The 27,818-nt window shown below is 44.1% G+C and overlaps 40 non-coding genes across 40 annotated transcripts; all 40 read right to left on the bottom strand.

Moving 5' to 3' along the window:
* Positions 1 to 199: 199 nt before the first annotated feature.
* Positions 200 to 281, bottom strand: trnas-aga (transfer RNA serine (anticodon AGA)). Its single transcript has one exon. It is a non-coding gene; the product is annotated as a tRNA-Ser (tRNA).
* Positions 282 to 590: 309 nt separating this feature from the next.
* On the bottom strand, positions 591 to 669 carry trnaq-cug (transfer RNA glutamine (anticodon CUG)). The gene has a single exon. It is a non-coding gene; the product is annotated as a tRNA-Gln (tRNA).
* A 226-nt stretch (positions 670 to 895) lies between these two features.
* Positions 896 to 978, bottom strand: trnal-cag (transfer RNA leucine (anticodon CAG)). Its single transcript has one exon. It is a non-coding gene; the product is annotated as a tRNA-Leu (tRNA).
* A 641-nt stretch (positions 979 to 1,619) lies between these two features.
* On the bottom strand, positions 1,620 to 1,691 carry trnaa-ugc (transfer RNA alanine (anticodon UGC)). The gene has a single exon. It is a non-coding gene; the product is annotated as a tRNA-Ala (tRNA).
* Positions 1,692 to 2,104: 413 nt separating this feature from the next.
* trnag-ucc (transfer RNA glycine (anticodon UCC)) lies at positions 2,105 to 2,176 on the bottom strand. The gene has a single exon. It is a non-coding gene; the product is annotated as a tRNA-Gly (tRNA).
* A 249-nt stretch (positions 2,177 to 2,425) lies between these two features.
* Positions 2,426 to 2,507, bottom strand: trnas-aga (transfer RNA serine (anticodon AGA)). Its single transcript has one exon. It is a non-coding gene; the product is annotated as a tRNA-Ser (tRNA).
* Positions 2,508 to 2,816: 309 nt separating this feature from the next.
* On the bottom strand, positions 2,817 to 2,895 carry trnaq-cug (transfer RNA glutamine (anticodon CUG)). Its single transcript has one exon. It is a non-coding gene; the product is annotated as a tRNA-Gln (tRNA).
* A 226-nt stretch (positions 2,896 to 3,121) lies between these two features.
* On the bottom strand, positions 3,122 to 3,204 carry trnal-cag (transfer RNA leucine (anticodon CAG)). Its single transcript has one exon. It is a non-coding gene; the product is annotated as a tRNA-Leu (tRNA).
* A 621-nt stretch (positions 3,205 to 3,825) lies between these two features.
* Positions 3,826 to 3,897, bottom strand: trnaa-ugc (transfer RNA alanine (anticodon UGC)). The gene has a single exon. It is a non-coding gene; the product is annotated as a tRNA-Ala (tRNA).
* A 413-nt stretch (positions 3,898 to 4,310) lies between these two features.
* On the bottom strand, positions 4,311 to 4,382 carry trnag-ucc (transfer RNA glycine (anticodon UCC)). The gene has a single exon. It is a non-coding gene; the product is annotated as a tRNA-Gly (tRNA).
* A 249-nt stretch (positions 4,383 to 4,631) lies between these two features.
* trnas-aga (transfer RNA serine (anticodon AGA)) lies at positions 4,632 to 4,713 on the bottom strand. The gene has a single exon. It is a non-coding gene; the product is annotated as a tRNA-Ser (tRNA).
* Positions 4,714 to 5,022: 309 nt separating this feature from the next.
* Positions 5,023 to 5,094, bottom strand: trnaq-cug (transfer RNA glutamine (anticodon CUG)). Its single transcript has one exon. It is a non-coding gene; the product is annotated as a tRNA-Gln (tRNA).
* Positions 5,095 to 5,320: 226 nt separating this feature from the next.
* Positions 5,321 to 5,403, bottom strand: trnal-cag (transfer RNA leucine (anticodon CAG)). Its single transcript has one exon. It is a non-coding gene; the product is annotated as a tRNA-Leu (tRNA).
* A 650-nt stretch (positions 5,404 to 6,053) lies between these two features.
* Positions 6,054 to 6,125, bottom strand: trnaa-ugc (transfer RNA alanine (anticodon UGC)). The gene has a single exon. It is a non-coding gene; the product is annotated as a tRNA-Ala (tRNA).
* A 413-nt stretch (positions 6,126 to 6,538) lies between these two features.
* trnag-ucc (transfer RNA glycine (anticodon UCC)) lies at positions 6,539 to 6,610 on the bottom strand. Its single transcript has one exon. It is a non-coding gene; the product is annotated as a tRNA-Gly (tRNA).
* Positions 6,611 to 6,859: 249 nt separating this feature from the next.
* On the bottom strand, positions 6,860 to 6,941 carry trnas-aga (transfer RNA serine (anticodon AGA)). Its single transcript has one exon. It is a non-coding gene; the product is annotated as a tRNA-Ser (tRNA).
* Positions 6,942 to 7,250: 309 nt separating this feature from the next.
* On the bottom strand, positions 7,251 to 7,329 carry trnaq-cug (transfer RNA glutamine (anticodon CUG)). The gene has a single exon. It is a non-coding gene; the product is annotated as a tRNA-Gln (tRNA).
* Positions 7,330 to 7,555: 226 nt separating this feature from the next.
* trnal-cag (transfer RNA leucine (anticodon CAG)) lies at positions 7,556 to 7,638 on the bottom strand. Its single transcript has one exon. It is a non-coding gene; the product is annotated as a tRNA-Leu (tRNA).
* A 641-nt stretch (positions 7,639 to 8,279) lies between these two features.
* On the bottom strand, positions 8,280 to 8,351 carry trnaa-ugc (transfer RNA alanine (anticodon UGC)). The gene has a single exon. It is a non-coding gene; the product is annotated as a tRNA-Ala (tRNA).
* A 413-nt stretch (positions 8,352 to 8,764) lies between these two features.
* Positions 8,765 to 8,836, bottom strand: trnag-ucc (transfer RNA glycine (anticodon UCC)). Its single transcript has one exon. It is a non-coding gene; the product is annotated as a tRNA-Gly (tRNA).
* Positions 8,837 to 9,085: 249 nt separating this feature from the next.
* trnas-aga (transfer RNA serine (anticodon AGA)) lies at positions 9,086 to 9,167 on the bottom strand. Its single transcript has one exon. It is a non-coding gene; the product is annotated as a tRNA-Ser (tRNA).
* Positions 9,168 to 9,476: 309 nt separating this feature from the next.
* Positions 9,477 to 9,548, bottom strand: trnaq-cug (transfer RNA glutamine (anticodon CUG)). Its single transcript has one exon. It is a non-coding gene; the product is annotated as a tRNA-Gln (tRNA).
* A 226-nt stretch (positions 9,549 to 9,774) lies between these two features.
* Positions 9,775 to 9,857, bottom strand: trnal-cag (transfer RNA leucine (anticodon CAG)). Its single transcript has one exon. It is a non-coding gene; the product is annotated as a tRNA-Leu (tRNA).
* Positions 9,858 to 10,498: 641 nt separating this feature from the next.
* trnaa-ugc (transfer RNA alanine (anticodon UGC)) lies at positions 10,499 to 10,570 on the bottom strand. Its single transcript has one exon. It is a non-coding gene; the product is annotated as a tRNA-Ala (tRNA).
* A 413-nt stretch (positions 10,571 to 10,983) lies between these two features.
* trnag-ucc (transfer RNA glycine (anticodon UCC)) lies at positions 10,984 to 11,055 on the bottom strand. Its single transcript has one exon. It is a non-coding gene; the product is annotated as a tRNA-Gly (tRNA).
* A 249-nt stretch (positions 11,056 to 11,304) lies between these two features.
* trnas-aga (transfer RNA serine (anticodon AGA)) lies at positions 11,305 to 11,386 on the bottom strand. Its single transcript has one exon. It is a non-coding gene; the product is annotated as a tRNA-Ser (tRNA).
* Positions 11,387 to 11,695: 309 nt separating this feature from the next.
* On the bottom strand, positions 11,696 to 11,767 carry trnaq-cug (transfer RNA glutamine (anticodon CUG)). Its single transcript has one exon. It is a non-coding gene; the product is annotated as a tRNA-Gln (tRNA).
* A 226-nt stretch (positions 11,768 to 11,993) lies between these two features.
* On the bottom strand, positions 11,994 to 12,076 carry trnal-cag (transfer RNA leucine (anticodon CAG)). The gene has a single exon. It is a non-coding gene; the product is annotated as a tRNA-Leu (tRNA).
* Positions 12,077 to 12,716: 640 nt separating this feature from the next.
* On the bottom strand, positions 12,717 to 12,788 carry trnaa-ugc (transfer RNA alanine (anticodon UGC)). The gene has a single exon. It is a non-coding gene; the product is annotated as a tRNA-Ala (tRNA).
* A 413-nt stretch (positions 12,789 to 13,201) lies between these two features.
* Positions 13,202 to 13,273, bottom strand: trnag-ucc (transfer RNA glycine (anticodon UCC)). The gene has a single exon. It is a non-coding gene; the product is annotated as a tRNA-Gly (tRNA).
* A 249-nt stretch (positions 13,274 to 13,522) lies between these two features.
* Positions 13,523 to 13,604, bottom strand: trnas-aga (transfer RNA serine (anticodon AGA)). The gene has a single exon. It is a non-coding gene; the product is annotated as a tRNA-Ser (tRNA).
* A 309-nt stretch (positions 13,605 to 13,913) lies between these two features.
* trnaq-cug (transfer RNA glutamine (anticodon CUG)) lies at positions 13,914 to 13,985 on the bottom strand. Its single transcript has one exon. It is a non-coding gene; the product is annotated as a tRNA-Gln (tRNA).
* A 226-nt stretch (positions 13,986 to 14,211) lies between these two features.
* On the bottom strand, positions 14,212 to 14,294 carry trnal-cag (transfer RNA leucine (anticodon CAG)). The gene has a single exon. It is a non-coding gene; the product is annotated as a tRNA-Leu (tRNA).
* Positions 14,295 to 14,934: 640 nt separating this feature from the next.
* On the bottom strand, positions 14,935 to 15,006 carry trnaa-ugc (transfer RNA alanine (anticodon UGC)). Its single transcript has one exon. It is a non-coding gene; the product is annotated as a tRNA-Ala (tRNA).
* Positions 15,007 to 15,419: 413 nt separating this feature from the next.
* Positions 15,420 to 15,491, bottom strand: trnag-ucc (transfer RNA glycine (anticodon UCC)). Its single transcript has one exon. It is a non-coding gene; the product is annotated as a tRNA-Gly (tRNA).
* A 249-nt stretch (positions 15,492 to 15,740) lies between these two features.
* On the bottom strand, positions 15,741 to 15,822 carry trnas-aga (transfer RNA serine (anticodon AGA)). The gene has a single exon. It is a non-coding gene; the product is annotated as a tRNA-Ser (tRNA).
* Positions 15,823 to 16,131: 309 nt separating this feature from the next.
* Positions 16,132 to 16,203, bottom strand: trnaq-cug (transfer RNA glutamine (anticodon CUG)). Its single transcript has one exon. It is a non-coding gene; the product is annotated as a tRNA-Gln (tRNA).
* Positions 16,204 to 16,429: 226 nt separating this feature from the next.
* Positions 16,430 to 16,512, bottom strand: trnal-cag (transfer RNA leucine (anticodon CAG)). Its single transcript has one exon. It is a non-coding gene; the product is annotated as a tRNA-Leu (tRNA).
* Positions 16,513 to 17,130: 618 nt separating this feature from the next.
* Positions 17,131 to 17,202, bottom strand: trnaa-ugc (transfer RNA alanine (anticodon UGC)). The gene has a single exon. It is a non-coding gene; the product is annotated as a tRNA-Ala (tRNA).
* A 413-nt stretch (positions 17,203 to 17,615) lies between these two features.
* trnag-ucc (transfer RNA glycine (anticodon UCC)) lies at positions 17,616 to 17,687 on the bottom strand. The gene has a single exon. It is a non-coding gene; the product is annotated as a tRNA-Gly (tRNA).
* Between the last annotated feature and the right edge of the window lie 10,131 nt (positions 17,688 to 27,818).

Raw genomic sequence — 27,818 nt, 5'->3', positions numbered from 1 at the left:
ACTGAATAGAGCACATAAGGATTGGAAGGTATCGATCAAGGGGCAACACACAAGAGGGAGCGCCCACTAACTCAACAGTTATCATTAAAGCATCACTTGGTTTGCTTTGACACTGATACATTTCCCAGACACACCTGTGGGTGCAGTAGTCTGCAAATGCCTCATTGGTGGGCGCCTACTGCTGAAAAGTGGTGCCTCTCGTTGTCGGCAGGATTCGAACCTGCGCGGGGAAACCCCAATGGATTTCTAGTCCATCGCCTTAACCACTCGGCCACGACAACCACAGATATGCTTTTAAACTGACTTCCCATCGCTGCGCCAAAAGCAACTGACTGCAAAGTCGGCATTTTATTGAGGCAATATTTTAAATGAAATGAAAATATTGTAAGGATTACAACCATTATCAAAGCATGACTTTGTGATACTCTTCTAAGTTGCACCTGAAATGTGTCAGTAGGTGCCCTGTTGCAGTGTCACGTAACATGCAACGTTTCCAAGGAAGAAGCCCTGGCTATCCGGAGTGCAATTCCAAGCCGAGATTGGGATGGTGGAGGGACTCATCCTTTAGCCCCATACTGTGGTTATAAAGCAGGTTCCACCGAGACTTGAACTCGGATTACTGGATTCAGAGTCCAGAGTGCAGAGTGCTAACCATTACACCATGGAACCTTCATGTTGATTGAGAGAGCGTTTCTGGCATGATATCAGCATGCATGTGGTCATCATTCACAAATAAACAACAAAGAAGGTATCCCAAACAGAGTGTAGAAGCTGTGAAATGCTTGTGCAGTGCAAGTAGTAAGAAGACTGGAGTTGGTCATATGAGTGACATTAGTGCTCACTTTACTTGCCCGCTATCAGGTTACAAGCACTGCCTCCAGTGAAAAGCTGCAGCTGTCAGAAGTGGGATTCGAACCCACGCCTCCAGGGGAGACTGCGACCTGAACGCAGCGCCTTAGACCGCTCGGCCATCCTGACATCACGTACCTTTAATCTTTCTATTGAAAAAAAAAAAAAAGCCGGCATATGAATAGCAATATTCTTCATTTGATTCATCTCAAAAAACTAGAGTTATGGCCCTGCAGATGTATGCCTTGGCCAACCAGTAAAGCTGCAGTTTACATGTAGGTGAAGATTGTCAGTCATCCAGGTCATGGTTATCTTAAGTGCTTTATCGTAGGCAAGTGGACTTGCTTGAGTTTCTTGCAGACATTTGGCATCTCATCCAAGAGGTTTCTTCAATTCTGGGTGTGAACCCTTAATCCAAGAGGTTTCTTGAGTTCTGGGTGTGAAACCCTTACAGAGTCGTTGAGGTGACATGTGAGGCTCTGACTTTCAGAGTCGTTAAGGTCACCTGAGAGTCGTTGACCCACCCGGCCATGTTGTGCGTCATTAGGGTTAGATGGGTCCAGGTGTGAATGGGCGTAAAGTTGTCTGAGGAGGGATCCCAAGACTGCTGGTCAGGGTTGCACACAAGTTAAGTTAATCTTCCACAGTGCGTGTTACTTACCTGTGTGATACTCAATACCTCCCATTTGAGGGTGGCTGTGATTCCGTGTTGTTTTCTGGGAGTTCATGAGCCAACAGATTCATCCTTATTCCGTCACCATAATACCTGTTGGAGATGCCGGGGATTGAACCCGGGGCCTCATACATGCAAAGCATGCGCTCTACCACTGAGCTACATCCCCAGCGAGCACTGCACTCAATTGATTTTCTTTGACGATGCCTGAATGGAAGAAGCAATCTGATCAAGATACTGATGTAACCCTAGTAAAGGGCTTTGAAACTTGTAAAATGCAACTGCGATGGACAGACATCAAACTGTGGCAGCTGCTTTGAAATCTCTTATCTCCGACTAACAGACTAATATATGGGTGATTGGCTGAGCACATTGGTGGTTGTTATTGGTTTGTTGTTTTGGTTATTTTATTGGCTTTGAGAGCCAGAGGTTAAAATGAGACTGCCATGGAATGACAGCAAAGCTGGGTGAATTTCTTGCAGCACTATACCACCAATCACTGCGGAGAAGTGGAACATTTGCTGGCTTTGTGCTGACTTTCTGTCAACAAAAGCAGGCAACAGTACACTGGCAGAAAAGGACTGCGATGGCCGGGAATCGAACCCGGGTCAACTGCTTGGAAGGCAGCTATGCTTACCACTATACCACCATCGCTGGGTGAAAGGCATTTTACTGCAAATTCAGCAATTTATCTGAGCATTGAGACTGAATAGAGCACATAAGGATTGGAAGGTATCGATCAAGGGGCAACACACAAGAGGGAGCGCCCACTAACTCAACAGTTATCATTAAAGCATCACTTGGTTTGCTTTGACACTGATACATTTCCCAGACACACCTGTGGGTGCAGTAGTCTGCAAATGCCTCATTGGTGGGCGCCTACTGCTGAAAAGTGGTGCCTCTCGTTGTCGGCAGGATTCGAACCTGCGCGGGGAAACCCCAATGGATTTCTAGTCCATCGCCTTAACCACTCGGCCACGACAACCACAGATATGCTTTTAAACTGACTTCCCATCGCTGCGCCAAAAGCAACTGACTGCAAAGTCGGCATTTTATTGAGGCAATATTTTAAATGAAATGAAAATATTGTAAGGATTACAACCATTATCAAAGCATGACTTTGTGATACTCTTCTAAGTTGCACCTGAAATGTGTCAGTAGGTGCCCTGTTGCAGTGTCACGTAACATGCAACGTTTCCAAGGAAGAAGCCCTGGCTATCCGGAGTGCAATTCCAAGCCGAGATTGGGATGGTGGAGGGACTCATCCTTTAGCCCCATACTGTGGTTATAAAGCAGGTTCCACCGAGACTTGAACTCGGATTACTGGATTCAGAGTCCAGAGTGCAGAGTGCTAACCATTACACCATGGAACCTTCATGTTGATTGAGAGAGCGTTTCTGGCATGATATCAGCATGCATGTGGTCATCATTCACAAATAAACAACAAAGAAGGTATCCCAAACAGAGTGTAGAAGCTGTGAAATGCTTGTGCAGTGCAAGTAGTAAGAAGACTGGAGTTGGTCATATGAGTGACATTAGTGCTCACTTTACTTGCCCGCTATCAGGTTACAAGCACTGCCTCCAGGGAAAAGCTGCAGCTGTCAGAAGTGGGATTCGAACCCACGCCTCCAGGGGAGACTGCGACCTGAACGCAGCGCCTTAGACCGCTCGGCCATCCTGACATCACGTACCTTTAATCTTTCTATTGAAAAAAAAAAAAAAGCCGGCATATGAATAGCAATATTCTTCATTTGATTCATCTCAAAAAACTAGAGTTATGGCCCTGCAGATGTATGCCTTGGCCAACCAGTAAAGCTGCAGTTTACATGTAGGTGAAGATTGTCAGTCATCCAGGTCATGGTTATCTTAAGTGCTTTATCGTAGGCAAGTGGACTTGCTTGAGTTTCTTGCAGACATTTGGCATCTCATCCAAGAGGTTTCTTCAATTCTGGGTGTGAACCCTTAATCCAAGAGGTTTCTTGAGTTCTGGGTGTGAAACCCTTACAGAGTCGTTGAGGTGACATGTGAGGCTCTGACTTTCAGAGTCGTTGACCCACCCGGCCATGTTGTGCGTCATTAGGGTTAGATGGGTCCAGGTGTGAATGGGCGTAAAGTTGTCTGAGGAGGGATCCCAAGACTGCTGGTCAGGGTTGCACACAAGTTAAGTTAATCTTCCACAGTGCGTGTTACTTACCTGTGTGATACTCAATACCTCCCATTTGAGGGTGGCTGTGATTCCGTGTTGTTTTCTGGGAGTTCATGAGCCAACAGATTCATCCTTATTCCGTCACCATAATACCTGTTGGAGATGCCGGGGATTGAACCCGGGGCCTCATACATGCAAAGCATGCGCTCTACCACTGAGCTACATCCCCAGCGAGCACTGCACTCAATTGATTTTCTTTGACGATGCCTGAATGGAAGAAGCAATCTGATCAAGATACTGATGTAACCCTAGTAAAGGGCTTTGAAACTTGTAAAATGCAACTGCGATGGACAGACATCAAACTGTGGCAGCTGCTTTGAAATCTCTTATCTCCGACTAACAGACTAATATATGGGTGATTGGCTGAGCACATTGGTGGTTGTTATTGGTTTGTTGTTTTGGTTATTTTATTGGCTTTGAGAGCCAGAGGTTAAAATGAGACTGCCATGGAATGACAGCAAAGCTGGGTGAATTTCTTGCAGCACTATACCACCAATCACTGCGGAGAAGTGGAACATTTGCTGGCTTTGTGCTGACTTTCTGTCAACAAAAGCAGGCAACAGTACACTGGCAGAAAAGGACTGCGATGGCCGGGAATCGAACCCGGGTCAACTGCTTGGAAGGCAGCTATGCTTACCACTATACCACCATCGCTGGGCGAAAGGCATTTTACTGCAAATTCAGCAATTTATCTGAGCATTGAGACTGAATAGAGCACATAAGGATTGGAAGGTATCGATCAAGGGGCAACACACAAGAGGGAGCGCCCACTAACTCAACAGTTATCATTAAAGCATCACTTGGTTTGCTTTGACACTGATACATTTCCCAGACACACCTGTGGGTGCAGTAGTCTGCAAATGCCTCATTGGTGGGCGCCTACTGCTGAAAAGTGGTGCCTCTCGTTGTCGGCAGGATTCGAACCTGCGCGGGGAAACCCCAATGTATTTCTAGTCCATCGCCTTAACCACTCGGCCACGACAACCACAGATATGCTTTTAAACTGACTTCCCATCGCTGCGCCAAAAGCAACTGACTGCAAAGTCGGCATTTTATTAAGGCAATATTTTAAATGAAATGAAAATATTGTAAGGATTACAACCATTATCAAAGCATGACTTTGTGATACTCTTCTAAGTTGCACCTGAAATGTGTCAGTAGGTGCCCTGTTGCAGTGTCACGTAACATGCAACGTTTCCAAGGAAGAAGCCCTGGCTATCCGGAGTGCAATTCCAAGCCGAGATTGGGATGGTGGAGGGACTCATCCTTTAGCCCCATACTGTGGTTATAAAGCAGGTTCCACCGAGACTTGAACTCGGATTACTGGATTCAGAGTCCAGAGTGCTAACCATTACACCATGGAACCTTCATGTTGATTGAGAGAGCGTTTCTGGCATGATATCAGCATGCATGTGGTCATCATTCACAAATAAACAACAAAGAAGGTATCCCAAACAGAGTGTAGAAGCTGTGAAATGCTTGTGCAGTGCAAGTAGTAAGAAGACTGGAGTTGGTCATATGAGTGACATTAGTGCTCACTTTACTTGCCCGCTATCAGGTTACAAGCACTGCCTCCAGTGAAAAGCTGCAGCTGTCAGAAGTGGGATTCGAACCCACGCCTCCAGGGGAGACTGCGACCTGAACGCAGCGCCTTAGACCGCTCGGCCATCCTGACATCACGTACCTTTAATCTTTCCATTAATAAAAAAAAAAAAAAAAAAAAAAAGCCGGCATATGAATAGCAATATTCTTCATTTGATTCATCTCAAAAAACTAGAGTTATGGCCCTGCAGATGTATGCCTTGGCCAACCAGTAAAGCTGCAGTTTACATGTAGGTGAAGATTGTCAGTCATCCAGGTCATGGTTATCTTAAGTGCTTTATCGTAGGCAAGTGGACTTGCTTGAGTTTCTTGCAGACATTTGGCATCTCATCCAAGAGGTTTCTTCAATTCTGGGTGTGAACCCTTAATCCAAGAGGTTTCTTGAGTTCTGGGTGTGAAACCCTTACAGAGTCGTTGAGGTGACGTGAGGCTCTGACTTTCAGAGTCGTTAAGGTCACCTGAGAGTCGTTGACCCACCCGGCCATGTTGTGCGTCATTAGGGTTAGATGGGTCCAGGTGTGAATGGGCGTAAAGTTGTCTGAGGAGGGATCCCAAGACTGCTGGTCAGGGTTGCACACAAGTTAAGTTAATCTTCCACAGTGCGTGTTACTTACCTGTGTGATACTCAATACCTCCCATTTGAGGGTGGCTGTGATTCCGTGTTGTTTTCTGGGAGTTCATGAGCCAACAGATTCATCCTTATTCCGTCACCATAATACCTGTTGGAGATGCCGGGGATTGAACCCGGGGCCTCATACATGCAAAGCATGCGCTCTACCACTGAGCTACATCCCCAGCGAGCACTGCACTCAATTGATTTTCTTTGACGATGCCTGAATGGAAGAAGCAATCTGATCAAGATACTGATGTAACCCTAGTAAAGGGCTTTGAAACTTGTAAAATGCAACTGCGATGGACAGACATCAAACTGTGGCAGCTGCTTTGAAATCTCTTATCTCCGACTAACAGACTAATATATGGGTGATTGGCTGAGCACATTGGTGGTTGTTATTGGTTTGTTGTTTTGGTTATTTTATTGGCTTTGAGAGCCAGAGGTTAAAATGAGACTGCCATGGAATGACAGCAAAGCTGGGTGAATTTCTTGCAGCACTATACCACCAATCACTGCGGAGAAGTGGAACATTTGCTGGCTTTGTGCTGACTTTCTGTCAACAAAAGCAGGCAACAGTACACTGGCAGAAAAGGACTGCGATGGCCGGGAATCGAACCCGGGTCAACTGCTTGGAAGGCAGCTATGCTTACCACTATACCACCATCGCTGGGCGAAAGGCATTTTACTGCAAATTCAGCAATTTATCTGAGCATTGAGACTGAATAGAGCACATAAGGATTGGAAGGTATCGATCAAGGGGCAACACACAAGAGGGAGCGCCCACTAACTCAACAGTTATCATTAAAGCATCACTTGGTTTGCTTTGACACTGATACATTTCCCAGACACACCTGTGGGTGCAGTAGTCTGCAAATGCCTCATTGGTGGGCGCCTACTGCTGAAAAGTGGTGCCTCTCGTTGTCGGCAGGATTCGAACCTGCGCGGGGAAACCCCAATGGATTTCTAGTCCATCGCCTTAACCACTCGGCCACGACAACCACAGATATGCTTTTAAACTGACTTCCCATCGCTGTGCCAAAAGCAACTGACTGCAAAGTCGGCATTTTATTAAGGCAATATTTTAAATGAAATGAAAATATTGTAAGGATTACAACCATTATCAAAGCATGACTTTGTGATACTCTTCTAAGTTGCACCTGAAATGTGTCAGTAGGTGCCCCGTTGCAGTGTCACGTAACATGCAACGTTTCCAAGGAAGAAGCCCTGGCTATCCGGAGTGCAATTCCAAGCCGAGATTGGGATGGTGGAGGGACTCATCCTTTAGCCCCATACTGTGGTTATAAAGCAGGTTCCACCGAGACTTGAACTCGGATTACTGGATTCAGAATCCAGAGTGCAGAGTGCTAACCATTACACCATGGAACCTTCATGTTGATTGAGAGAGCGTTTCTGGCATGATATCAGCATGCATGTGGTCATCATTCACAAATAAACAACAAAGAAGGTATCCCAAACAGAGTGTAGAAGCTGTGAAATGCTTGTGCAGTGCAAGTAGTAAGAAGACTGGAGTTGGTCATATGAGTGACATTAGTGCTCACTTTACTTGCCCGCTATCAGGTTACAAGCACTGCCTCCAGTGAAAAGCTGCAGCTGTCAGAAGTGGGATTCGAACCCACGCCTCCAGGGGAGACTGCGACCTGAACGCAGCGCCTTAGACCGCTCGGCCATCCTGACATCACGTACCTTTAATCTTTCTATTGAAAAAAAAAAAAAAGCCGGCATATGAATAGCAATATTCTTCATTTGATTCATCTCAAAAAACTAGAGTTATGGCCCTGCAGATGTATGCCTTGGCCAACCAGTAAAGCTGCAGTTTACATGTAGGTGAAGATTGTCAGTCATCCAGGTCATGGTTATCTTAAGTGCTTTATCGTAGGCAAGTGGACTTGCTTGAGTTTCTTGCAGACATTTGGCATCTCATCCAAGAGGTTTCTTCAATTCTGGGTGTGAACCCTTAATCCAAGAGGTTTCTTGAGTTCTGGGTGTGAAACCCTTACAGAGTCGTTGAGGTGACATGTGAGGCTCTGACTTTCAGAGTCGTTAAGGTCACCTGAGAGTCGTTGACCCACCCGGCCATGTTGTGCGTCATTAGGGTTAGATGGGTCCAGGTGTGAATGGGCGTAAAGTTGTCTGAGGAGGGATCCCAAGACTGCTGGTCAGGGTTGCACACAAGTTAAGTTAATCTTCCACAGTGCGTGTTACTTACCTGTGTGATACTCAATACCTCCCATTTGAGGGTGGCTGTGATTCCGTGTTGTTTTCTGGGAGTTCATGAGCCAACAGATTCATCCTTATTCCGTCACCATAATACCTGTTGGAGATGCCGGGGATTGAACCCGGGGCCTCATACATGCAAAGCATGCGCTCTACCACTGAGCTACATCCCCAGCGAGCACTGCACTCAATTGATTTTCTTTGACGATGCCTGAATGGAAGAAGCAATCTGATCAAGATACTGATGTAACCCTAGTAAAGGGCTTTGAAACTTGTAAAATGCAACTGCGATGGACAGACATCAAACTGTGGCAGCTGCTTTGAAATCTCTTATCTCCGACTAACAGACTAATATATGGGTGATTGGCTGAGCACATTGGTGGTTGTTATTGGTTTGTTGTTTTGGTTATTTTATTGGCTTTGAGAGCCAGAGGTTAAAATGAGACTGCCATGGAATGACAGCAAAGCTGGGTGAATTTCTTGCAGCACTATACCACCAATCACTGCGGAGAAGTGGAACATTTGCTGGCTTTGTGCTGACTTTCTGTCAACAAAAGCAGGCAACAGTACACTGGCAGAAAAGGACTGCGATGGCCGGGAATCGAACCCGGGTCAACTGCTTGGAAGGCAGCTATGCTTACCACTATACCACCATCGCTGGGCGAAAGGCATTTTACTGCAAATTCAGCAATTTATCTGAGCATTGAGACTGAATAGAGCACATAAGGATTGGAAGGTATCGATCAAGGGGCAACACACAAGAGGGAGCGCCCACTAACTCAACAGTTATCATTAAAGCATCACTTGGTTTGCTTTGACACTGATACATTTCCCAGACACACCTGTGGGTGCAGTAGTCTGCAAATGCCTCATTGGTGGGCGCCTACTGCTGAAAAGTGGTGCCTCTCGTTGTCGGCAGGATTCGAACCTGCGCGGGGAAACCCCAATGGATTTCTAGTCCATCGCCTTAACCACTCGGCCACGACAACCACAGATATGCTTTTAAACTGACTTCCCATCGCTGCGCCAAAAGCAACTGACTGCAAAGTCGGCATTTTATAAAGGCAATATTTTAAATGAAATGAAAATATTGTAAGGATTACAACCATTATCAAAGCATGACTTTGTGATACTCTTCTAAGTTGCACCTGAAATGTGTCAGTAGGTGCCCTGTTGCAGTGTCACGTAACATGCAACATTTCCAAGGAAGAAGCCCTGGCTATCCGGAGTGCAATTCCAAGCCGAGATTGGGATGGTGGAGGGACTCATCCTTTAGCCCCATACTGTGGTTATAAAGCAGGTTCCACCGAGACTTGAACTCAGATTACTGGATTCAGAGTCCAGAGTGCTAACCATTACACCATGGAACCTTCATGTTGATTGAGAGAGCGTTTCTGGCATGATATCAGCATGCCTGTGGTCATCATTCACAAATAAACAACAAAGAAGGTATCCCAAACAGAGTGTAGAAGCTGTGAAATGCTTGTGCAGTGCAAGTAGTAAGAAGACTGGAGTTGGTCATATGAGTGACATTAGTGCTCACTTTACTTGCCCGCTATCAGGTTACAAGCACTGCCTCCAGTGAAAAGCTGCAGCTGTCAGAAGTGGGATTCGAACCCACGCCTCCAGGGGAGACTGCGACCTGAACGCAGCGCCTTAGACCGCTCGGCCATCCTGACATCACGCACCTTTAATCTTTCTATTAAAAAAACAAAAAAAGCCGGCATATGAATAGCAATATTCTTCATTTGATTCATCTCAAAAAACTAGAGTTATGGCCCTGCAGATGTATGCCTTGGCCAACCAGTAAAGTTGCAGTTTACATGTAGGTGAAGATTGTCAGTCATCCAGGTCATGGTTATCTTAAGTGCTTTATCGTAGGCAAGTGGACTTGCTTGAGTTTCTTGCAGACATTTGGCATCTCATCCAAGAGGTTTCTTCAATTCTGGGTGTGAACCCTTAATCCAAGAGGTTTCTTGAGTTCTGGGTGTGAAACCCTTACAGAGTCGTTGAGGTGACATGTGAGGCTCTGACTTTCAGAGTCGTTAAGGTCACCTGAGAGTCGTTGACCCACCCGGCCATGTTGTGCGTCATTAGGGTTAGATGGGTCCAGGTGTGAATGGGCGTAAAGTTGTCTGAGGAGGGATCCCAAGACTGCTGGTCAGGGTTGCACACAAGTTAAGTTAATCTTCCACAGTGCGTGTTACTTACCTGTGTGATACTCAATACCTCCCATTTGAGGGTGGCTGTGATTCCGTGTTGTTTTCTGGGAGTTCATGAGCCAACAGATTCATCCTTATTCCGTCACCATAATACCTGTTGGAGATGCCGGGGATTGAACCCGGGGCCTCATACATGCAAAGCATGCGCTCTACCACTGAGCTACATCCCCAGCGAGCACTGCACTCAATTGATTTTCTTTGACGATGCCTGAATGGAAGAAGCAATCTGATCAAGATACTGATGTAACCCTAGTAAAGGGCTTTGAAACTTGTAAAATGCAACTGCGATGGACAGACATCAAACTGTGGCAGCTGCTTTGAAATCTCTTATCTCCGACTAACAGACTAATATATGGGTGATTGGCTGAGCACATTGGTGGTTGTTATTGGTTTGTTGTTTTGGTTATTTTATTGGCTTTGAGAGCCAGAGGTTAAAATGAGACTGCCATGGAATGACAGCAAAGCTGGGTGAATTTCTTGCAGCACTATACCACCAATCACTGCGGAGAAGTGGAACATTTGCTGGCTTTGTGCTGACTTTCTGTCAACAAAAGCAGGCAACAGTACACTGGCAGAAAAGGACTGCGATGGCCGGGAATCGAACCCGGGTCAACTGCTTGGAAGGCAGCTATGCTTACCACTATACCACCATCGCTGGGTGAAAGGCATTTTACTGCAAATTCAGAAATTTATCTGAGCATTGAGACTGAATAGAGCACATAAGGATTGGAAGGTATCGATCAAGGGGCAACACACAAGAGGGAGCGCCCACTAACTCAACAGTTATCATTAAAGCATCACTTGGTTTGCTTTGACACTGATACATTTCCCAGACACACCTGTGGGTGCAGTAGTCTGCAAATGCCTCATTGGTGGGCGCCTACTGCTGAAAAGTGGTGCCTCTCGTTGTCGGCAGGATTCGAACCTGCGCGGGGAAACCCCAATGGATTTCTAGTCCATCGCCTTAACCACTCGGCCACGACAACCACAGATATGCTTTTAAACTGACTTCCCATCGCTGCGCCAAAAGCAACTGACTGCAAAGTCGGCATTTTATTGAGGCAATATTTTAAATGAAATGAAAATATTGTAAGGATTACAACCATTATCAAAGCATGACTTTGTGATACTCTTCTAAGTTGCACCTGAAATGTGTCAGTAGGTGCCCTGTTGCAGTGTCACGTAACATGCAACATTTCCAAGGAAGAAGCCCTGGCTATCCGGAGTGCAATTCCAAGCCGAGATTGGGATGGTGGAGGGACTCATCCTTTAGCCCCATACTGTGGTTATAAAGCAGGTTCCACCGAGACTTGAACTCGGATTACTGGATTCAGAGTCCAGAGTGCTAACCATTACACCATGGAACCTTCATATTGATTGAGAGAGCGTTTCTGGCATGATATCAGCATGCCTGTGGTCATCATTCACAAATAAACAACAAAGAAGGTATCCCAAACAGAGTGTAGAAGCTGTGAAATGCTTGTGCAGTGCAAGTAGTAAGAAGACTGGAGTTGGTCATATGAGTGACATTAGTGCTCACTTTACTTGCCCGCTATCAGGTTACAAGCACTGCCTCCAGTGAAAAGCTGCAGCTGTCAGAAGTGGGATTCGAACCCACGCCTACAGGGGAGACTGCGACCTGAACGCAGCGCCTTAGACCGCTCGGCCATCCTGACATCACGTACCTTTAATCTTTCTATTAAAAAAAGAAAAAAGCCGGCATATGAATAGCAATATTCTTCATTTGATTCATCTCAAAAAACTAGAGTTATGGCCCTGCAGATGTATGCCTTGGCCAACCAGTAAAGTTGCAGTTTACATGTAGGTGAAGATTGTCAGTCATCCAGGTCATGGTTATCTTAAGTGCTTTATCGTAGGCAAGTGGACTTGCTTGAGTTTCTTGCAGACATTTGGCATCTCATCCAAGAGGTTTCTTCAATTCTGGGTGTGAACCCTTAATCCAAGAGGTTTCTTGAGTTCTGGGTGTGAAACCCTTACAGAGTCGTTGAGGTGACATGTGAGGCTCTGACTTTCAGAGTCGTTAAGGTCACCTGAGAGTCGTTGACCCACCCGGCCATGTTGTGCGTCATTAGGGTTAGATGGGTCCAGGTGTGAATGGGCGTAAAGTTGCCTGAGGAGGGATCCCAAGACTGCTGGTCAGGGTTGCACACAAGTTAAGTTAATCTTCCACAGTGCGTGTTACTTACCTGTGTGATACTCAATACCTCCCATTTGAGGGTGGCTGTGATTCCGTGTTGTTTTCTGGGAGTTCATGAGCCAACAGATTCATCCTTATTCCGTCACCATAATACCTGTTGGAGATGCCGGGGATTGAACCCGGGGCCTCATACATGCAAAGCATGCGCTCTACCACTGAGCTACATCCCCAGCGAGCACTGCACTCAATTGATTTTCTTTGACGATGCCTGAATGGAAGAAGCAATCTGATCAAGATACTGATGTAACCCTAGTAAAGGGCTTTGAAACTTGTAAAATGCAACTGCGATGGACAGACATCAAACTGTGGCAGCTGCTTTGAAATCTCTTATCTCCGACTAACAGACTAATATATGGGTGATTGGCTGAGCACATTGGTGGTTGTTATTGGTTTGTTTTTTTGGTTATTTTATTGGCTTTGAGAGCCAGAGGTTAAAATGAGACTGCCATGGAATGACAGCAAAGCTGGGTGAATTTCTTGCAGCACTATACCACCAATCACTGCGGAGAAGTGGAACATTTGCTGGCTTTGTGCTGACTTTCTGTCAACAAAAGCAGGCAACAGTACACTGGCAGAAAAGGACTACGATGGCCGGGAATCGAACCCGGGTCAACTGCTTGGAAGGCAGCTATGCTTACCACTATACCACCATCGCTGGGCGAAAGGCATTTTACTGCAAATTCAGCAATTTATCTGAGCATTGAGACTGAATAGAGCACATAAGGATTGGAAGGTATCGATAAAGGGGCAACACACAAGAGGGAGCGCCCACTAACTCAACAGTTATCATTAAAGCATCACTTGGTTTGCTTTGACACTGATACATTTCCCAGACACACCTGTGGGTGCAGTAGTCTGCAAATGCCTCATTGGTGGGTGCCTACTGCTGAAAAGTGGTGCCTCTCGTTGTCGGCAGGATTCGAACCTGCGCGGGGAAACCCCAATGGATTTCTAGTCCATCGCCTTAACCACTCGGCCACGACAACCACAGACATGCTTTTAAACTGACTTCCCATCGCTGCGCCAAAAGCAACTGACTGCAAAGTCGGCATTTTATTGAGGCAATATTTTAAATGAAATGAAAATATTGTAAGGATTACAACCATTATCAAAGCATGACTTTGTGATACTCTTCTAAGTTGCACCTGAAATGTGTCAGTAGGTGCCCTGTTGCAGTGTCACGTAACATGCAACGTTTCCAAGGAAGAAGCCCTGGCTATCCGGAGTGCAATTCCAAGCCGAGATTGGGATGGTGGAGGGACTCATCCTTTAGCCCCATACTGTGGTTATAAAGCAGGTTCCACCGAGACTTGAACTCAGATTACTGGATTCAGAGTCCAGAGTGCTAACCATTACACCATGGAACCTTCATGTTGATTGAGAGAGCGTTTCTGGCATGATATCAGCATGCATGTGGTCATCATTCACAAATAAACAACAAAGAAGGTATCCCAAACAGAGTGTAGAAGCTGTGAAATGCTTGTGCAGTGCAAGTAGTAAGAAGACTGGAGTTGGTCATATGAGTGACATTAGTGCTCACTTTACTTGCCCGCTATCAGGTTACAAGCACTGCCTCCAGTGAAAAGCTCCAGCTGTCAGAAGTGGGATTCGAACCCACGCCTCCAGGGGAGACTGCGACCTGAACGCAGCGCCTTAGACCGCTCGGCCATCCTGACATCACGCACCTTTAATCTTTCTATTAAAAAAAAAAAAAAGCTGGCATATGAATAGCAATATTCTTCATTTGATTCATCTCAAAAAACTAGAGTTATGGCCCTGCAGATGTATGCCTTGGCCAACCAGTAAAGTTGCAGTTTACATGTAGGTGAAGATTGTCAGTCATCCAGGTCATGGTTATCTTAAGTGCTTTATCGTAGGCAAGTGGACTTGCTTGAGTTTCTTGCAGACATTTGGCATCTCATCCAAGAGGTTTCTTCAATTCTGGGTGTGAACCCTTAATCCAAGAGGTTTCTTGAGTTCTGGGTGTGAAACCCTTACAGAGTCGTTGAGGTGACATGTGAGGCTCTGACTTTCAGAGTCGTTAAGGTCACCTGAGAGTCGTTGACCCACCCGGCCATGTTGTGCGTCATTAGGGTTAGATGGGTCCAGGTGTGAACGGGCGTAAAGTTGCCTGAGGAGGGATCCCAAGACTGCTGGTCAGGGTTGCACACAAGTTAAGTTAATCTTCCACAGTGCGTGTTACTTACCTGTGTGATACTCAATACCTCCCATTTGAGGGTGGCTGTGATTCCGTGTTGTTTTCTGGGAGTTCATGAGCCAACAGATTCATCCTTATTCCGTCACCATAATACCTGTTGGAGATGCAGGGGATTGAACCCGGGGCCTCATACATGCAAAGCATGCGCTCTACCACTGAGCTACATCCCCAGCGAGCACTGCACTCGATTGATTTTCTTTGACGATGCCTGAATGGAAGAAGCAATCTGATCAAGATACTGATGTAACCCTAGTAAAGGGCTTTGAAACTTGTAAAATGCAACTGCGATGGACAGACATCAAACTGTGGCAGCTGCTTTGAAATCTCTTATCTCCGACTAACAGACTAATATATGGGTGATTGGCTGAGCACATTGGTGGTTGTTATTGGTTTGTTGTTTTGGTTATTTTATTGGCTTTGAGAGCCAGAGGTTAAAATGAGACTGCCATGGAATGACAGCAAAGCTGGGTGAATTTCTTGCAGCACTATACCACCAATCACTGCGGAGAAGTGGAACATTTGCTGGCTTTGTGCTGACTTTCTGTCAACAAAAGCAGGCAACAGTACACTGGCAGAAAAGGACTGCGATGGCCGGGAATCGAACCCGGGTCAACTGCTTGGAAGGCAGCTATGCTTACCACTATACCACCATCGCTGGGCGAAAGGCATTTTACTGCAAATTCAGCAATTTATCTGAGCATTGAGACTGAATAGAGCACATAAGGATTGGAAGGTATCGATAAAGGGGCAACACACAAGAGGGAGCGCCCACTAACTCAACAGTTATCATTAAAGCATCACTTGGTTTGCTTTGACACTGATACATTTCCCAGACACACCTGTGGGTGCAGTAGTCTGCAAATGCCTCATTGGTGGGCGCCTACTGCTGAAAAGTGGTGCCTCTCGTTGTCGGCAGGATTCGAACCTGCGCGGGGAAACCCCAATGGATTTCTAGTCCATCGCCTTAACCACTCGGCCACGACAACCACAGATATGCTTTTAAACTGACTTCCCATCGCTGCGCCAAAAGCAACTGACTGCAAAGTCGGCATTTTATTGAGGCAATATTTTAAATGAAATGAAAATATTGTAAGGATTACAACCATTATTAAAAGATGACTTTGTGATACTCTTCTAAGTTGCACCTGAAATGTGTCAGTAGGTGCCCTGTTGCAGTGTCACGTAACATGCAACGTTTCCAAGGAAGAAGCCCTGGCTATCCGGAGTGCAATTCCAAGCCGAGATTGGGATGGTGGAGGGACTCATCCTTTAGCCCCATACTGTGGTTATAAAGCAGGTTCCACCGAGACTTGAACTCGGATTACTGGATTCAGAGTCCAGAGTGCTAACCATTACACCACGGAACCTTCATGTTGACTGAGAGAGCGTTTCTGGCATGATATCAGCATGCCTGTGGTCATCATTCACAAATAAACAACAAAGAAGGTATCCCAAACAGAGTGTAGAAGCTGTGAAATGCTTGTGCAGTGCAAGTAGTAAGAAGACTGGAGTTGGTCATATGAGTGACATTAGTGCTCACTTTACTTGCCCGCTATCAGGTTACAAGCACTGCCTCCAGTGAAAAGCTGCAGCTGTCAGAAGTGGGATTCGAACCCACGCCTCCAGGGGAGACTGCGACCTGAACGCAGCGCCTTAGACCGCTCGGCCATCCTGACATCACGTACCTTTAATCTTTCTATTAAAAAAAAAAAAAAGCCGGCATATGAATAGCAATATTCTTCATTTGATTCATCTCAAAAAACTAGAGTTATGGCCCTGCAGATGTATGCCTTGGCCAACCAGTAAAGTTGCAGTTTACATGTAGGTGAAGATTGTCAGTCATCCAGGTCATGGTTATCTTAAGTGCTTTATCGTAGGCAAGTGGACTTGCTTGAGTTTCTTGCAGACATTTGGCATCTCATCCAAGAGGTTTCTTCAATTCTGGGTGTGAACCCTTAATCCAAGAGGTTTCTTGAGTTCTGGGTGTGAAACCCTTACAGAGTCGTTGAGGTGACGTGAGGCTCTGACTTTCAGAGTCGTTAACCCACCCGGCCATGTTGTGCGTCATTAGGGTTAGATGGGTCCAGGTGTGAATGGGCGTAAAGTTGTCTGAGGAGGGATCCCAAGACTGCTGGTCAGGGTTGCACACAAGTTAAGTTAATCTTCCACAGTGCGTGTTACTTACCTGTGTGATACTCAATACCTCCCATTTGAGGGTGGCTGTGATTCCGTGTTGTTTTCTGGGAGTTCATGAGCCAACAGATTCATCCTTATTCCGTCACCATAATACCTGTTGGAGATGCCGGGGATTGAACCCGGGGCCTCATACATGCAAAGCATGCGCTCTACCACTGAGCTACATCCCCAGCGAGCACTGCACTCAATTGATTTTCTTTGACGATGCCTGAATGGAAGAAGCAATCTGATCAAGATACTGATGTAACCCTAGTAAAGGGCTTTAAAACTTGCAAAATGCAACTGCGATGGACAGACATCAAACTGTGGCAGCTGCTTTGAAATCTCTTATCTCCGACTAACAGACTAATATATGGGTGATTGGCTGAGCACATTGGTGGTTGTTATTGGTTTGTTGTTTTGGTTATTTTATTGGCTTTGAGAGCCAGAGGTTAAAATGAGACTGCCATGGAATGACAGCAAAGCTGGGTGAATTTCTTGCAGCACTATACCACCAATCACTGCGGAGAAGTGGAACATTTGCTGGCTTTGTGCTGACTTTCTGTCAACAAAAGCAGGCAACAGTACACTGGCAGAAAAGGACTGCGATGGCTGGGAATCGAACCCGGGTTAACTGCTTGGAAGGCAGCTATGCTTACCACTATACCACCATCGCTGGGCAAAAGGCATTTTACTGCAAATTCAGCAATTTATCTGAGCATTGAGACTGAATAGAGCACATAAGGATTGGAAGGTATCGATCAAGGGGCAACACACAAGAGGGAGCGCCCACTAACTCAACAGTTATCATTAAAGCATCACTTGGTTTGCTTTGACACTGATACATTTCCCAGACACACCTGTGGTTGCAGTAGTCTGCAAATGCCTCATTGGTGGGCGCCTACTGCTGAAAAGTGGTGCCTGTCGTTGTCGGCAGGATTCAAATCTTCTTCAGGCATTCGTGAGGTGACACGATTAGGTCAAGAAAGTGGATTAAGATGTGTTCTATTTATTACACAACCTTCCAGGTGCCACAGTGAGGCTGAGCTCTGCACTGTTGCCTGAGCGGGATGTGGGTTCAAATCCACTTGGGGCCCAGCTTTGTTGATTTAGCTGTTATAAGCTCCAGCCCAACATCTCTCTTTTCCAGCATAAGAGGCTGCGGATAATAAATGAATAATTTCAGTTAGAAAAGTTTTCTTTTCAAAATTGCTTTAACACCAGGGTCTTTTTTATTTAATCTAATGTTTAGAAACACATGGCACAGTGACATAATCTCAGAGCCAGTGGTGCTCATAAGAGAGTTGCGTTGCTTTCTCCAGCAGATGGTGCTACTGGCCTATTATAATCACTAATACTATGAAAACATGTTGCATACAATTCACAGTGAAGCAGTTGTGTTTTTAAGACATTTACTGCATCTGGCGTAACAGTGAGCCTTAACCTTTACACAGGACAAATAACTTTATGATACCATCAGTCATCTTTCTTTTGGTGCATGTGGGTCTGTGTGAGTGTTTGTATATATGAGAGAGATTGGCACAACCTGCTCATGTGGCAGGTTGACTGAGTTTTCCTGGACAATGGTGTGTGTTTGCGAGAGTCCCTCCACATGACTCCTTTCATGAAAGTTTGACTCTGTGTGGTTATCAGTGTGAATGTTGGTGTGAAAGCATATTCGAGGAGAATGTGTGTGTGTGTGTGTGTGTGTGTGCGTGTGTGTGTGTGCGTGTGTGTGTGTGTGTGCTCCAAAGCCCTATAATCTCACCCAGGACTAACAGTGGAATCCAAGCAGTCACAACGAGCTCTTTGTGATGAGTGCAGAGCCAGCAGGTGAAAACTCAGAGAGACCATGTGATATGGAGTTGGTACAGTGTTCAGGCTTATCTGCATGTATGTGTGTCAGCGTGTGTTTATACACAATGTGGATGACCTGCAGCACACATGCTTAAGTGATGCTGTGCATGCCAACCAAGATTAACCATGTTTAAACCTCTGAGGATTACATGATTTTGAAACGATACTTAAATCAATGAAATTAACTATAAAAGCATAGTTACAGTGGAAAAACATAGTATTTGTCTTGTTTAAAGTGACTACAACCAAACTAAATGAAATCCAAATTATTCAGGCATTTGACTAAGAATAAACAACAAAAAAAAAAGTAACATGAGGCAGCTCTGGTCGCAGTTTCTATTCAAGCCTGAGTTGCTCCATCATCACATACAAATATGGATTCCGAGCAGGACCCGGTCTCCTCTGCCAGGCTGACAAAGCTCTGTCTGTGCTGCGTTGAAGCAGGGCACTGGGGCACAGCGGAGCAGCACATTCAGTCGCTGACATTTCAACAGTCGTTTACATGACGCTATGCCATGAGGACTGTTTTCCTTCCATGAAACGAGCAGCTGCACTGACGCTGGCAACGATGCAGATGAGGATTCTGTGTTTGCATTTAAGTGGCTCATGTTCCTGCTTATGGCTTTATTCAAAAGACCATCACGTAGAGATTGTTGGTGGTTATGTGCATAATTATGTTTATTTGCTCACACCTACATTTCAGAAATGTTGGCATTGTACAATTTTGCAAATCACGGATGTGTTATAATTGCATGTTTTATATGTATCACATTGTTTCTGAAGTAATGTAGCTCTGATTACATGCATATGAGCTGACTGTGTCACTGGGAGGTGGACTAGATGGCATGAATCTTAGGTGAGATGGCTGCCAAGCTGCAGACCATTGTCTGAGAATAACAAGCAGCAACAGTGGCTGTATGTTAGTGAGATATGAATGGCATTTCCAGCGGCAAATGTGCCACCAAAAGCCGGTATTTTAAGCCTAAACATGATCTTTTCCTTACCGTGACCAGGTAGTTTCTGTGCTTAAACATAACCACAGCATTCTTGAAACATAAAGGGTCAACATGTGCGCAACATAATGTACAAAACATACATGTTCTTGGTTTGCAGAAATGTACAATGCCAGCATTTATTCTGTTGATTTAGTAGCATTTGCTGTGAACATGATGTGTTTTATGCACTTCATGAGGAGTGTGATGTCATAAAAGCATTTGAATCAAGCATGTGTGTGAATCACTGTATTTCTGCATTTGCGTGCATGTGCAGCATCACTGTGCATACATATTCCCCTTTTGTTTGACTTGGCCACTGTCACCTCCTGCTGTTCGCCTGTTTGTGTTACCCTCCACTGAGGCTGAGACTTGGACCTGCAGCACAGCAGGAATGACTAAGAAAGAAATGACACATATTCTCTGAGGTGAGTTTCCCCACACTTCTTGGCGCTGTCTGGCTCTGGCTGGGGGCCCATGGGCAGGGACCGATGCCCAGTGAGGAGGTCTGAAGGGGGGGAAGGTGGGCTGGACGCTTCTCCATCCCTAGAGGACAGCTGGACTGGTAAGTTTCAACTAAGCAGAACCCAAGTTGTGCCTAATAAACCACGTGTGTTCCAGCCTCCGTCACACACAGTAAGACATATTTAGTGAGCCATGCATCTGCACTGTATGAAAATTAAATTTGTGAATAGTCTTACAGCTCAGGAGAATAAGCTGATACTCTTGCCAAGTTTGAACTCTGATTAATGAGCAGGGATATTAGGGGTAAGTGAAAGTAAAACATGCAGTGAACTAAAGCAACATAGATTTCATGGTCTTACCACAGAAATGCTGCTTGTTTTCAGATGAAGCAACCCTGGCGTTGCCCCGGAGTGGCCTTTGTGTTCAAATTGTGACTTTACACCCCGGGGAGCAGCAGCCCTTCAAACACAATTTTATTGCCCTTTCACTTTGAGAAACACAGTAAGACAACACACAAACATTCAAATAAAAAAACAAACAGGGAAAAGTTTTGTCACCAGAGTCTTTTTCTGTGTCACATTCAAAGACACATGAACGGCGCTGACACAAAATCTCTTTAAAGACTCAGTTTGTGGTTTTAACTGACTTTCCACTTTGCATGCCACCATGTAGAAGATTGTATGTTGTCATTGGCAATATCTGGGGCACAGACTCAGAGCCTACTGAGTGACAACAGGGTGACCGTCATCTTGGCAAGCCAATAATCTGGATCCATTTAAAGCCAAAAAGCATCAGAAAATGAATCCTTTGTGGGTTTCACAAACATTAGTTGCCCAAATTACATACAATTTCTCAAAGAATGCATCACACTGGTCACGGGTGGTCCTGCATACATGGCAGTTTTTACATTTCCTTCTATATAACAGCTTTTTCCAAAGAAATCACATTCAATTATTTGCAACATTTTATCAGGACTACCTAAAAACCTTTTATAAACACGACGTCAGGTACATTTAGCATCGACTTGAGTCAGCACAGTGCTGTCAGGTATACCTTTCCCCATTCACCGCAAAGACCCCATCTGGCGGAGGCTGACAGTAAAATAGGCTGGGGCTACTTTATTGTGGTCTGTACCAGCAGAGGTACGGTTCTTGAAATCACAGACCCTCTCATCAAGCCACCAGTATGGATTCCATCTGTATCACGTTACTAACTCTGAGCTGCTCTGTGATGTAGATGTTCCTGCTCTGTGTGTGTTTCTAAATCTTAACATCACTAAACTCTCCTGTGCTAAAAGAGAACAGAATAGCACCCCCTCAACTGATCTCATAGGAACCCCCTCTGAGATAAATATCACAGACATAATTGCAAACACAAAGGAAGATCGCTATCATGGGTGGGTACTGTACGGGCCCAGTGGCTTGAATCCTGACATGATCATCATTAAACATACCGGCACTGGAAAAAGTTAAATGTCAGTGTGGTGGAGTCTAAGATAAGCTTGTCTGTCTGATACTGGCAGGCCCAGAGCACAAGCTGCAAAGACTAGTGGATCAATGTTGCAACCATGTATCACACAAAAATGCTGAGACAAAACATTTACAGAATATGAGAAATCAATGTCTATAAACATATTTTTAGAGATTCGTAGAATTAGATTTTTTTCCAACTGTGGCTCCCTCTAGTGGTAGTATATAAAAGGCACTGTGGCAGAAAGCAATATACACCGCTACCCTCCATCTATCTGGCCTGGAGACGTTAAGGTGAATGGGCCTAACATAACATATACACTAAAAGAGTTTCATTACTCAGCAAAAACAAAAAACAGTTCAAAGATGCTATAATCATCCAAATAATCCATTCAAAGCTGCACTAAAAAATATGACCCTATTCACCTGGCTGTCTGCTTAAAACTAAAACCCACCTTGCCATGGAATTACTCAAGTCACGATACAGCAATCCGCAACTTTGATGATGATGATGACAACTTCCATCCAGGTGCCAGTGACTTTATTCCACAGTGGACTCTTCAAATAGAACAAGAAAAACAGTCTTGGATGAGTGTCGGCTCTCTGTGCTGCTATCTTGACAAGTGCAACCTACAAACTAATGCCGGGTACACACTACATGATATCAGCCCGATTATAGCCCAGCACAGCGACATATAGTGACAGCTCGCATCGTGAATGACAATGAGTGTCGTAGGCAATAATCCCTCATTACATCTCATGTAGTGTGTCATAGTAGACGACAACCGACGCCACATTTGGGAGCCTCACGATGTTACAACAGAAAGTCTAGCATGTTTGATTTTCTTTTTGTTGTTCACGACTTCTCCTGTCACAGCTGTCACTTTGACCAATAGAAACAGAGAGCGATCTGCTGCCGTGGAAACTGTACGGCAACAACACACCAGGGTTTTAGATATTTCCACTAGGGACGTTACCTCACGGAATAAAAGGAAAAATGAAGGGGGAGGGGGGGAAACAGCGAAGGCATTTTATCAACATGATGAGTACTGCCATTAGCATCAAGCTAGCAAACAATGTTATTTCTTCATAATGGAGGATAAAAAGGAATGACATTAAAAACTAGTGGCTTTTACTTACCACAGCTGCAGAGGGTACCAGCTTCATGTGAAACAGACTACATAATGAACGGGCCATTATCTATTATTCCCTCTGTATTTTTATATTTGTACTTTTTATCCGCTCCCGTTGCCTTGATAAAGTTAATGCATCACACCGTCATTTCAATCTCAACAACAAATTCCTGTATCTGTTTCAAATTAAAAGCACCTTATAACTTCGGTTGAGAGAATGCTTTAAGTTTCTAAACAGGCTTTTATTGTGAAACATTTGCAGGAACGTGTGGAGGATTCAGTAACTGTTATAGTTTGCATGTGGAACTTCAAATCTAGCTCCTGCCATCTGCTGGCACTTTTTATGTTACTACAATAACATTTCGGCTGACACATGAACAGACACTGATTGAAATAATAGTAAAAGTAATTAAAAAAATAGGACAAGAATAACATGATGACATCACACACGTCATGAAAGAGGACCAAGGATGATTGGTGTGGACCATCGTGTGGTCTGTCATATCTATCGGCCAAGTCACGACATGATTTTATGACTTGGGCAGAACAGACAGAAGTGTTGTGTAGTGTGATCAAAGTATAATAAACTACATATTTTTAGCTGCTTACGTCATTTGCTCACTGTTGTCTCTGCCACTGAGCACTGTATTTATTTGTATCATACATCATCTAAACTGAGTGTATTAATCATTTGTCATATCAGCCAGTTTTCACATTGTTAGTGTACCAAATAAACTGTTCATATTGGCTGCTCAACATATCAGTTACTGAACACAATAACTGTGCGAAACATGTTTAAAACTGCTCACAGTAGCTGCTTCATGTTTACAAACTTCTGAACGCAACATTTATTCACATAATAAACGATATAAGTACAAGATAAAACCACAAACATTACTGTGCGGCGCCATTAGCTATTTATGCTCGCACAAGGCCCTCCTTGATAGCTACGGCGGGCACGACATGCTTGTGTTAGCAGCTAAAGCTAGCAATAGTTAGCTTCCTTATGAACATGAATTATACTGTAAACATAAAAAATATGGCGCCACAACTTAAGGAGGAGCTTAACATAAATGTGTAGGGCGTTTGTGCACTTTGCTCACCTGAAAATATAACAGGAAACCAGTCTTTCATGAGTATTGGCTTTCTGCGCCGCCATCTTGACTGTCTTACGTTTCACCACTGAGCTCGCAGCGTCAGTCAGCTACAAAGCCAATACTGACACCTTGTGGCGGAAACTAGTATGGCCCTACACTTACTTCAGGTGAAGCAGGTGAGTGTTTTTAATAGTGACACAAAACGTTTTAAACTATATTAATGAGAAAAATAATATAAAAATATTACAAAAACTAATAAAGAAATAATTCTGGACATTTTTTGTATTTGCTGTGTCGTATGTAATCATCACCCGCTTATACTGAACTCCATTTCTAAATGCCAGAAGTGACAAGAATTTACAAGAAAATGATGAATAATTAACAATAAAAATGAGAAAAAAAGAAAGGCTTTATTTTTATTCTGGACATTATCTGAACTAACAAAATGTCCACAGTGCCACAAAGGCACAAAAGCAGCGATATACATATATATATTTTTTTATCACATTTTAACGGCATATGTTGCCAATGAATGTATGGTATCTACAACTGTGTAGAATGTGAGTGGACGAAGGCATTTATTTATCTATTTTTATTACTATTTATTACTGATTTTTATGTATGAGCCTGGTCCTTGAGAGCACCTGAATGTTGTTGGATGTTTGAACAATGACAACAAAGAAATCTGATCTGAAATCTGAATCTAAAGCGGGAGGGCAATGGCCTGTTCCCTACTTCGTACCTCCTCCTGGTGCCCTTGCTCAGACCACACCCATTTTCAAACTCAGCCGTAATTTGGATCTCAACTCTATAAACATCTGCAAAGTTTGTGGCTGCATTTTGCATAGATGGGACGTTACCCCATTGATAAAAATCTGTCTCACTGACATATAAACAAATGTCAAAGTACTCAAAAATGGCTCATGTGATAGATCCTGATACAAAAGGTGTCACCAGGAGCACATTAACTCTAAATATAACCTAGATAGCTTAAGCCTTGTCTCCACTAACCAGTCCGGTTAAGTTCAGTTTGGTATACATTAGAAAGGTTATTTTTACGTTTCTATTATGAAAAGGAGTGGATGGTAACAGCAGGGCTGTCCCCATTTTCATCACCCCTCTGTTGGGGTACCTAGCACACTGATCTGGTACTAAAAGGTGACACTAGAAACCCTCTGTCCATTGATTAGTCAATAGAAAACTGTCACTCCTACTCAGGGGTGACAGTTTTCGGCTGGTTTTAAAGGTTATGTAACTACTGTTCATACATTAGTAAACTATAGCTATAAAATGAAATGTTTTGCTGCCTCCTGCAGCAGCTGTAGACTGAGAAAAAATATTTTAATTCACTTGGCTGAATACCAGCAACTACCTGCAACTTTTAAGGTCGAACGTTTACTTGTAACGTTACTCAGTGCGTGAGCTGACGATGTGAAGGGATTTATAGTGAAAACCTCCCCTCTAGAAATTTAAATCTATCTTTAAATCATATTGTACAAGTGTTGATTTAATTTCTTGAACAGAGGACCCGATGATATTCAACGAGTTGCGGCAGTTGCCAATCGGACAAATTTCTTTTGGATTAAAAGGTTTTTTGCATGGAAGAAGGTACTCTCGCCACCAGACAATCAGAGATCTCCGCCTTCTGATGGTCTGGGGACACTCCTTTCTAAAGTCTGTTTAACACACCGGAGAAAACGGCCGGCAACAAAGCAATGCCTCTTGCATTTTTGAAAAGGACACGCCCTCCCGGAAAGTTGCGCTCCCCCTTTTCTCGTCCGCAAGGACACAAACACACACAGAGCTTGAAAATGGATGCCGAGAGATTTAACTCTGTTTTATCAAACGTGTGCTCAGTCCACAAGATTGTAGAAATGAAGGACTTACAGCGACTTGAGCCATTTTGTACCGCTACACGTGTTTCTAGTCGGACTATGTTTACAAGCACAATCAGTTCAGCGAGCCACCGAAGGACCACCCTGCAGATTTACTATTGGTTCTGCAACATAGGGAGTTTTTTTAAACTCTGAAATTGTATCCGCCCATCTAAACACAAAATCAGGGAGAAAGACATCAGTCTTTAGTTAAGCAAAGCGTCTAAAGACTGACTTGTGAGTCTAGGAAGAAGGATATGTACTGTCCCAAATGATGTTACGGTATGATATCTATGGATACATTAAATATTGTAGAGTTTTAGTTGACAGGATTGATTCACCATTGAGCTAATGCTAACAAGTTTTCTAATGACGCCAAAAGACTTCTTAGTTGTTTTTTTTACACCAACTCAATGTTGTCTTTCCAGGACAGTTCATCTACTAATACACCTAAGAATTTTGCAGAAATAGATCAATTGATTTCAATATTACTGATGCACAGTTTAGCATCTTCCTTTTTATTTTTATTCCTGAAAATTAAAGAAATTTTGTTCATCTTAAACCATTTTTCGGTACATGATAGGGTATAATGTTGGCGTGCAACCCCGTTACGTGGATGATGAACAAGAAGCAGATGTTCCTCTGTATCACCGGTGAAGAGGAAATTCAGCAAAGCTAGATGAAGCAGTATGTGACACCAACCCCGTCTACACTGTGCTGTCTGGGGTAGAAGTACTAAATGGATCTATGTTCTAGGTACATGAACGCAGGGGTTTCTTTTGGTTCTGAAGGTGCTATACTGAAAGTTTCAGGCGGAAACAGGGCTTTAGCCACCTAGTTCTTTGTCTATACACATAAATTGTTATTTTGTGGTCTTGAATTTGTTAAATATAAAGAACTGCAGCTATCAAGAAAACTACAATATCACAACAGGTGGCCAGAAAGACAAGTCCAAATTAATGATAACAATGTTCTGGCTGTGTATGCTCGATCTGCAAACAGGCCAAGTACCAGCAAATTTGCTTTGATAACTTCACAAGGTGATAATATATCAGTGTTGTTTTATTAGCTTGTTTCCCTGCCTCAAGTGGCACCCCCACCACCACCACCCCCACCCTGCAATAAAAAATAAATAATGCAGCCTTAAATAAGACTGTTTTGTTGTAAACAGAAACACAATTAAACTCCAAATGCGAGCCTCACTGCACCGATGAGAACAGACAATTTACCATCCACTGCTACGTTCTGGGAAAACCAACGGATGTGATTCAGAGCCATTACTTTAACTTCCCTGCGTCTGCTTACAGTGTTTATTTAGCTTTAATCATCCACTGTCTCATATTAAAGATAGTTAGCTTTATGACTTCCTTTGCGTCTCTCTCTCTGAAATCCACACCTCACGACTCCCCAGCCCCCTCTGCTTCTCTACTCCCATGAAAATCTACATCCAGGAAGCCCACTTACTATTTATTCTCCACTATATGAAACAGAGTCTGAGTCTTGTCTGTGTAAATATAGGTGAAATGAGAGATCTGCCCGAAGGAGGCAGGGGAATATAAGTCGGATTTAACAGGACATGCAATAGTTATTTTACTGTCTCTTTAACTTTAATCCGTATTCCAGAGGACTTGGCACGCATCTGAGCTTTCAAACAGTGCCCAGCGAATGTTGTTAATATAAGCACTAAATCTAAATTAACAACAAGGAGGCATATTATGTGGCTCCCGAGGAGATTTATCTTCTATTGCGGCCAGGCTCAGGGAACGGAGAAGGAGTATTAGGGAGGACTGAATGTGGAGTCTAAACACAGTGCACACGTTACAGCTCATTAAACAGTCACCACCCTCACACACACACACACACACAGCACCTGTAGTGTTTTTTCACTGGTTTATCAGTGTGTTCTGGTGAAGATATCAA

This window comes from Epinephelus lanceolatus, chromosome 20, assembly GCF_041903045.1.
Source record: "Epinephelus lanceolatus isolate andai-2023 chromosome 20, ASM4190304v1, whole genome shotgun sequence".
Lineage (NCBI taxonomy): Eukaryota > Metazoa > Chordata > Actinopteri > Perciformes > Serranidae > Epinephelus > Epinephelus lanceolatus.
This window is presented reverse-complemented; position numbering and strand designations above follow the sequence as displayed.